This window comes from Sceloporus undulatus, chromosome 1, assembly GCF_019175285.1.
Source record: "Sceloporus undulatus isolate JIND9_A2432 ecotype Alabama chromosome 1, SceUnd_v1.1, whole genome shotgun sequence".
In the NCBI taxonomy this organism is placed as follows: domain Eukaryota; kingdom Metazoa; phylum Chordata; class Lepidosauria; order Squamata; family Phrynosomatidae; genus Sceloporus; species Sceloporus undulatus.
The window spans coordinates 131,832,300-131,842,351 of NC_056522.1; positions in this window are offsets into that span (position 1 = coordinate 131,832,300).

Below are 10,052 nucleotides of genomic sequence, written 5' to 3' on the forward strand. Positions count from 1 at the left end.
ATTATTATTAACCTTTATTTATGAAGCGCTGTAAATTTACACAGCGCTGTACATGCAATCTTTTTAGTTAGATGGTTCCCTGCCCTCAGGCTTACAATCTAAAAAGACATGACACAGAAGGAGAAGGGAGTGGTGGAGGGAGAGGGTAAGAGGTCCAGCAGTTCCTCTCTACCTCCAAGGCCTGGACCAAGGTAGATGGACTGGAGGGAGGGCTTGGCTTTATAATGGAAGATTAATCATTTTCCAGGGAAAATACATACTCTCAAGTAGGATAATACATATACAGTACATAGCAATACAGGAAATGGTTTGATAAACAGGCACCAAAAGAACATCAAATAGTAAGCAACAATTGTGCAATGCCTGGGAAGGCTTCTCTGAACAGGATGGTTTTCAACTCCGTTTTGAAGCTGGTTAAAGAAGTGATGGCTCTTGCTTGTGGGGAAAGAAGGTTCCAGGAGTGAGGGGCAGCAAGTGAAAAGGGCCGAATCCAGGATGGGGCAGAGGAAATCCTGGGCTGAGACAGCAGACCTTGACTACCAGAACAGAGGGCCCTAGTGGGAAGGTGAGGATAAAGAAGGTCTGATAAGTAAGGAGGGGCCAGTCCATGGAGGGCTTTAAATGTCGACAGCAGGAGCTTATACTGAATGCGGAAAGGGAGGGGGAGCCAGTGGAGGAGAGATGTGGTCAGAGTGGTGGGTGGAAGTGATAATGTGTGCAGCTGAATGCTGGACAGAGATTAAAGGACGGAGGTGAGAAAGAGGAAGCCCAGCCAGGAGGACATTACAGTAATCAAGTCGTGAGACCACTAGGGCATGGACCAGGATCTTGGCAGTAGAGGCAGAGAGATATGGTCGGATTTTGGCAATATTGAACAAAAAGAATCTACAAGCCTTGGCTGTGGTCTGGATCTGAGGAATACATGACAGAGAAGAGTCAAAGATAAAACCAAGACTGCGGGCTTGCTGGACTGGTTGAACAGAAATGTTGTCCACAGAGACAGAAAAGGAGAGTTGAAGGGTGGGGATAGGAGGAAAGACAAGAAGCTCTGTCTTGGACATGTTGAGCTTCAAACGCTCAACATTTTAAACATTTTAAACTTTAAACCACTTAGTGCTCAAATCAGCTGGCTTTTCTTTTCTTTCCTGTACTGTTTGGGTCTTTCACTCACACAGACAACACAGAGACAGATTATGAAATACACGCATGCATGCACACACATATACTGCATTTTTAAAATAATGTTCAGTTCTAGCCATATGATTCCCAGGCACTCCTGAAAAACTGCACAGCTCTTTGAAATTTATATCATGTAGCACATTTGTAGCAATAGCTGTTTTTGAAGACTTGGTGCTGGTGTAATGCCTCAAAGGGCATTTATCTTACTCAGTACCCTGGATTTATTTCACCCATCGAAACCAAAGCAAATGATTCCATAGGCTCTTAAGACTAACACTGGAACACATTTTTTGAAACATCCAAAGTAGTGTTTTTTTTCTCATTTATTAGTTATAGTGATATTTTATTCTATAGCAAACTGGGTGATAAATGAAAAAGAAAATTTCATAAAATTCATGTAGAAATCTTAAGAGATGACAGAATAACAGAAAAAATAAGGCACAAACAATTGTGAGATCTTTGAAACTTTACCTTTAAATTGCAGTATCACATTCATCAAATTACTCATAAATAATGAAGGGACAAACATGGCTCTTTTGGCATTTTATTTCGAGTTATAGCTTCTCTACTAAAACAGCCATACCTAAATATTCACTAATATATGGCTTTCTGCTGATGTAATATAGGACTCAAGAATTAAGTCACAGACTTTGGCTATGATTTTATAAATCTGCCAGGCATTAAGTAATAGTGCAGGGTTTTTTTTCTTTTTCTTTTAAAAAGTGATTTTAGTTAAACATCAACACACAAGTGCCTCTTGTTCCTTCATGAACATCAAATAGCTCCATAACAAAATACAGTTCATATATGAAGTGGCAGATATATAACTGCCTTAAGAGACAGCGCCTTCATATATGGCAACTGTGTTCTGAATTGCAGAGATTTTGAAAAGAGATTTTAATGGGGGGGAAATGGGTACAGATCTGTCAAATAACCCTGGCAATTTTTGTTTAAATGTTGGTGAAAGGCATCATGAAGAACTTTTCATTGCTGAAGTGACTTTCACTGCCTAGCAGGGGTGTGTAGGTGTCTTTATCATGTTTCAGAAGACCTTTACAGTTCTGAGTCAAAGGCCCTTTACCCTACAACCTTTATTTTAATAATTCAAGGATTTTATATTATAAAAACAAAAGGGTACAAGCAAGCAAACACTGGCACATTTTGTTTCTGGCTTTAGCTCATGGCTGTTCTGCAGGAATCTGAAAGCTTCTCTATTCTAATGATCTCCATGTTGACAACATATTCTATGCAGATTTTTTTAAATAGCATGATGGTCACTGCTTCCCATGGTTTAAACTAACTATGCCATTTGAAACTGATGATCAGCTTTAATGTTCTGATGAAGTCACATGGAAATGATCCCAAAGGTTTCTTTTTTAAAAAAGTGTTAATCTCTACTGTGCAAGTCAGGATGTAGCCAGGATTTTAGGAAAGGGGGGGGGTCCAGACTAAGTGCCACCATTATAATGGGGCTTGGGTGCAGGTGCAGCAGCCACACACCATTCATTTTTCTATTGAGGGGGGGGTCCAGACCCCAAGATCCCCCCCCCCTTGGCTACGTCCCTGCAAGTAGAATCATGTGGGAAAGATTGTGAACATGAGCTTCTATCTGTGCCTTTACCTTTTCATACCTGAAGAATTATTTGCAGAAAGGTTTCATTTATCCCTTTCCTCCTCACAAAATACAAAGTGGACAATGCAGTGCTGTCAAGCAGCCGATGTTTTGCTAAGCATCCCCAGCCACTTGACACCTTTTCTCTGGCTCTCTTAAATGGGCCAGCGATTTTTATGTTGGCACCACACCAGCTGAACATATGGTGAAAATTCTAGGCTATCAGTGTGCTATCCCAGCCTCTGAATATTCAAACTGATTAATGGGGATGGGATTTACAGCCAAAGTGTTCCATACTAGTATGAGAAGTATGCTTTTCTTCCTGCAGCCTTTGGCCAAGATAACCCCCACTCCAAAAATCTGTTCTAAATCTAATTGCTTCATAAATTGTGCTTCAACCTATTTACAGATTAAGAACCTTTGGAAACATGACTTTTAACCTGTCATCTTCTTGACAGGCTTAGTCTTCTGTTTTCTTATATCATTACTAGGGTTACCTTAAATAATCATGGGGCTGTAAACAATATTAAGGGATTTCTTGCTATCTGCAGGAAAGAAGGAGCTGAGGAACACTTCTCAAAAAAAACAAAACATGAACCACTTTAAGATGATGATCATGATGATGATGATTTGCCCCTGAAGATGGCAATAAGACCAGCTTTTTCATTCTTTTTCTTGCTCCCAGCCATTGGTAGCACATAATTGTAGAATAGTAGCAACATCTGTTAATGTTAATATTAACATTATTAACATTGCATTTTAATATTATAACCTTGTGTGGTTTAAGTTGTACCCATTTAATCATGTTGACAACTATTGTGGATTTCTTGTATTGGAAGATAAAATTAAAATGGATTTTTTCATCATCATCAAGACACACATACATCCACACACACCTCTCATTATGTCTCAGTGTCCCATATAAATTGTTTGCAAAGGTAAATATATCACTGGAACATGAATGGAATAGGAATTTGGGCAAAGAAAAAGGATCTTGGCAGATAACCTTTGCAAATATGTTCAGGGACTGAGAGCTGTTGCTGTTTGTTCCACAAGCATTGCTTGACAGCGAGAGAAGTGAGCAAGTTCTCTGTTGTCATTTTGAAATGCAAGAAGGACTCTCCTTAGCACTGCCCTTCGCTGTGGGATAAAGTGGCACTGAAGATGACAGGCGGAGTCCTGTCCAATTTCTATTTAAGCCTTGAAAATTAAATTAATCTTTTCACATGCCTCCTGCTTGACCAAAAAGATGCTGTGGTTTCTTTGAATCAGTTACAGATCTGCTCAGTTGCGCCATCATGGATATGAAAGGCCAGGAAGGCCTCAGGGAAATCCAGACATTTGCAGTCCTTTATGAAACCAGTGTAATCTCTGGAGAATCAATCTGGACTCTGGAATTTTAATATATATATATTTTTAACTCATCTGTATGGTTGCTGTATTCACTTCCTCAAATTTGGGTACCTAATTTTCATATCACAGCAAATTAGAATTATGCAAATTACTTTAATCATTCAAATTCAGCACACTAATTGTTGCCTGTATTTCTTCCACTGGGTTTCAACCTCCATGACACTTTTTACAATGACAATCAATCTGAGGAAAGCAGTGCAGACTAATGTTGAAAGTGCTCCTCTTTGAACAGGGAGACCCAAATCCCTGCTTGACCCTGGGACCTTGGCAAACCTGCCTTAAAGTTCTCTTATTTCTTGTAGTCCATCACTTCACCTCACACTCTGTTAGCATGCCTCTTTCTTGCTTCTTATATGGTGCTGATTACAAGTCTCATTCCCTCCTACTTCTTCTCCCTTCCCTTTTGCCAGGGTCAGACTTGTTTCTTGCAGAACAATTTCAGTGGTGAAAGCTTCCATGTTTTGCCTCATATCTCAGCTCCTATAAGAACTGTGCCAGGTGATGGTCTAAACAAGCACTGGGTGGCATGGCTAGAGTTTGGGTAAAACCTAGGCTGCTGCCACAGTGCAAAATATAATGCAGTTTGACACTGCTTTACCAGTCATTGCTACATCCTATGGAATCCTAGGATTTGTTGTTAGTTGTGGGGCCAGAGCTCTCTGACAGCGAACACTAAATCTCTCACAAAACTACAAGCTCCAGAATTGAGCCATGGCAGTTAATGTGGTATCAAACTGTATTAATTATGCAGTGTAGAGGCAACTATAGCTAAACTAGGAGTATGGTAAACCTATTGTTGTGGAACCTAAGCAGTGCTTCTTGATACAAAGTTGTCTCTTGCCTTTTGAGTCCTGCTAAGCCTGTTCTGTTTTCAAAAGTCCACTCTAAAGTGTTTTATTGCATGAGGTCCTGGGATTACAGTCTATCTGTGTTCCTCTGTACCATTTCTGATTATCTCTGATTCAAATCATGTGTTCTGCTGCTTTTAGTGGTGCTTTTCCTTCCACAGAAAATTTTGGTTGATTTAAATCATCCCTCTTTGACCTGTTATTTGAGCTGCAGCACCTAAATCTGATTGTGAGTCCTAACTAAAGTAGGCCTATTGAATCAACCACTGAATGGTACCTCAAAACTTATGTAAATCCAATTGATTGTATTGGTCTAATCAGAACTAGCAACTGGATTTAGGCTCAGTTCCTTTGCTATATTATCTCCATAATCTCTGCCCACTGCCCATGCTACCTAGTGTTTATGTGATCTGCAGAATAAATTATTTGGAAGGAATTGAGTTCTGAATGTCTGGGATTTGTTTTGTTTGGTTTTTTAAAGCTAGTATAGTGTAGTGGTTTGAGCATTGGATGATGGCTCTAGAGATCAGGGTTTGAATCCCACTTAACCATGGAAACCCACTGGGGACCATGGGCAAATCATACTCTCTCAGCTTCAGAAGTAGGCAATGCAAATCCCCTCTGAACATATCTTGCCAGGAAAACCCTGTGATAGATTTGACTTAGAGTTGTTATAAGTCAGAAATGACTTGAAGGCACAGAACAGCAACATCAAACAACAACAACAACAACAAACAGGCTTTCAGATTGGAAAAGCATTGTTTGAGTTCTGTGGAGAATTAATTCAGGATCTAGCTGCCAGTCTTGTCAGCTTTTGTACATGGAATGGAGAGGGCACCATCTTGATCATTGCCACAGAAAACAAAGTGCTGTCAGCCCACTCTTTGACATAGAGGTACTGTTTATGGACTCCCCAATCCTATTGAGCCACAAATCAGCACTGAATCATATAAGAAAACACCAAAGAAGTGCCAAATTAATCTGTCCACACAGCATAAATTATTTGATGTTAGTTATTTTATAGTAGTTCCTGACCTGGATCTCCAGATACTGGATTACAAATCCCATCACCCTTAGAGATTGCCTCCTGGTGTAGGACAATCTGGCCCCCAATCATCTGTGTAACTCAAGATTATAAACCACTGCACTGTATGCAGCTGTATTAAAACACTTTGTAAGGAGTAAATCTTATTAAACACTGTAGGAATTTTTGCATGCAAATATTTATATGAAGCACTGATTGTATAATCTGGTCACATTGCCTGACCAGTTGTTCACTTCTGGAGGCTTGACTTGAACAACCATGTGCCAAATTTGTCTCGGCAGACATGCTTAGCTGATGGCTATGTGGAATATATTATATTTCTTGCTTTATTTAAATTGGAGAGAAAAGGCTTTTAAAATGAACTTTAAAGAAAGAATGCATACTAGAAAGTTTTGTTATTTCCTTCTTCTTCTTAGAGATGAACTTTTAAGTCACCTTAGACATTAGCATTGTTCCAATGGAAAGGTCACAATGTGGTGAAAGTGTCACTTCACCTAACACATCTGCAGGAGATCTAAAGACAAGTCAGCTGTGTACTGGCTGACCCACATACCCAACCATAGAGAGGCTATTATCAACAGAGACTGATATTAAAATAATGGGACTGTTAAGGTCAGGACTTCTAAGAAGACTTGGTAGATGGTGTCCAGGCAACTGATTGTTCAGTTCCGTCATCCAGCACCAAGGGGGTCCTGTCCTAACGCGGCTACTCACATGTGCAATGTGAATATCACAGCAAAAGCAGTTTTATGCAAGAGTGGCTGGTGGGTCTGCTGTTCTGGGAGAGCAAGTCCACCTCTGATTTTGCTGCTGCTGTTCCTGTTGAATGGAACTCTGCCAGTTTTCTAATTTCTCATCCCTTTGAGCCTTCTTCATATAAAGACTTGAGGGAAGAGTTGCTCCTGAGCAATGAAGGCCATGGTGAAAGGAGATGCCCTAGGAAGACAGAGGAGCGACATCAGGTAGAATAGTCTTAGGCCAGTGGAGGCTTCCTTGCCATGTGTTCCCATGGAGTAAACTGAATGACTTCACTTGCAATCCCCATCCTTTATGGTTTCTGATTTTTAAACTATTTTATTCTTCTCTTAAATCAAAGTGTAATCCCCCCCAAAAAAATCTGAAATTTTATTTATAATGGTGGTCAAATATACCAAAGAACTGTTGTATTTCAATTTCTTTTATGTAAAGTAAACACAATTCTATTAAAGGGTGCAAACTTAATTAATTTATTATAGGGCAGGAAGCCTATTTCGTTTTGCTGTTTTCTGTGCAAAAAAGTACACATTTTGCACATATTAAGCCCCAGCTATGAAGATTGCCATTAGACACTATTCTTTTTGTTAGAAATTCCCAACCTTTGAGAAATGTATTTTCTGACCATTTTTCAAATATTGTTGAATATTCTTTCCATCCTAGCTCTTGTGTGCATATCATTCAAAAACACTGAAAAATCTGCAGCTACTGTATAAATATGCCTTACTTAACAAAACAGATGTGCTCTTGGGCATTATCTCTTTAACAGAAAATTTGGTACCAGAGGCAGCAGTAACACTGAAAGAATAGATCCAATAACATCCAAACAATAATACCTTTATGGGGCCAACTAAAATGCATAATTACATGTTGCAAGCTTTTGAAGTCACACTGGCTTCTTGTTCAGGCAAACAGGAGGAAGAAATTGTGGGCCTATGGCTAACATCTTCAATTTCTTTCTCCTGTTTGCCTGATGAAGAAGCCACTGTGACTTTGAAAGCTTGCAACATATAATTGTGCATTTTGGTTGCCTAAATAAAGGTATTATTGTTTGAATGTTACTGGATTTAGTGTATGGCCAACATGGCTATCCCTAAATCTTTACTGAAAGAATAGAGATAACTTCCTACACCACAAAAAAGAAGAGCACTTCAACATGTTCCAAGCAGATTTTTAGTCAAAATTAACAATATGCACATGTGAAATAAACCAACAATCTAGATCAGGTAAGCCTAGTGTAAGTAAACAAAAACATTTTGAACCTTTTCGTAACAGTTGAAGAGTTCCTTCAAATGCATCAAGGGACCTTTTTCTTTCTTTCACTAGTTTCTAGTTTTCTTGTGATTTCCATTTCAGGGACTAACCTTATCGATGCCTTTTTAAAGTGTTGGTGGTAGCTGGCAAGGCAGGCTTCTTTTTTCTTTACCCTCTTCTCTCTGCTTTAATGCTCGCACAATCTAAGTAAGGGATTCTGGAGGCAGCTTCTGTGTATCTTGGCTGTTGTAGGAAAGTATATTCAGCTATAATAGAATTGGCTAGAGAAGATTCCCACTCCTCAGATTAAGCTTTATTGCACTGTCATTGCAGAATGCTGTGGCAACCTAACACCTGAAGTATGTGTTTCTGCAGCCTTCTATTCTGCAGTGTCATGACACTGCCTATTCTACAAACTAACCAGAAATTAGCTCTCTAATTTTAAATGTTTTAAGTCACATTGATATATGGATTTGATGTTTAAGTTTGATAGTCTGCTTTGTATTCTCCACTTTTATTGAAAACTGCTCTGATATGTTTCAGGATATGGCAATCAGTGTATACATTGATTAAATAAGCAGCTGCATAGGATTCAAGTCCTATGAAAAGGAAATAACAGTGGGGCTCTGTGTGCATATGTTTTGGTGAAAGAACAATTATCTTTGAATTCTTGAAATAAGAGGTATTTATTACACTCTGCAGAGGTGGGTTATTCTTAAATGAAGAATCCTTGTGAACATAAGACATCTGGCAGATCTAGGAGGGAGTTATTTTCAGCTTTTATGAGGCAGTAGTTTGTCAGTGCTCCTTTCATGCCAATCCTGCAGGTGTTCCAGTTAACACAATGTGGACTAATTTAGCTTGTATTTAAGCGCGGACATATGTTTTGCTGTTAAATGAATTTGTTACCCAGGAAGACTCTAACGCTTGACAAACATCTCACGTTATAGTGATTTCCTTTCACAGTCAGGAAACCTCTTTGTTTGGATTTTAAAGAAAAAGAATTTTAAAAAGCAGATCTATTTGTAAAGGAATCATTTTGTACTTATGTTTGCAAGATCCAAAAAACATGGAAGCAGTTTTGAGTCTTTTGAGTTTTTGAGTTTCCAGACTTTTACATGCAGAAGAATATTGTGAGGTTGGTTAAGCTAACAGATAGTAACAAGAACCAACTTTTAGCCACAAAGCTTTCTGTATATTCACAGCCAACCTCCTACGGAACCAGGGGGCTCACTTGTCTCCATTCCATGAGTGGTGATACTTATAGGCAGTCATATCCACCATCCTGGCCATTTTAGTATTCCAGAGATCATCCAGGGTGTTGACAGAATCACATGCCAAAGCAACAGAAAACTCCCAGAGAGCCATCCTGAATCCATATCCATAAACCTCCCGGCCCCTACAGAGGGTTCAGGTCCCAGTGAATCTAAACCCCTTCAGAAAGTGATCTGTCCATGACAATGAAGAATGGGACATTCCTCCACACCTGGATCACTATCATCCCACCCATCACAGAAAACTAAATCCTGAGCATGAGTGGCTTCAGATTTTACTTGGGATAGATCCATGGTTGTCATGGTGGACATGAAGTCCTGAGCTGCTTCAGACATGGTGGGCTCAGCATGGATATCAAAGTCCTCCAGCACAACAGATCAGGGATATTCCATCACCACCGCTGAGTCTAACTCATCCACCTCAGGAACGGAGACTGTTGAGAAGAGGGATGGGACAGAAAGTGACCTGTGTTTGTTCTGTCCCAAACACTCACCTTCACATACATAAAGTCAAGCCCTGTGGGATGGGGCAGCTAGTGAGGGAGATCCTAATATATCTCTGAAACTCTGCCTCCCCACACCCTAGGCTTCACTTGCTGCTCCACATAGAACCCAGGACGGAGAATGTAGGGAGAGTTTAACTCCTGCAGCTTATCCAACCATATCTCTGTAAT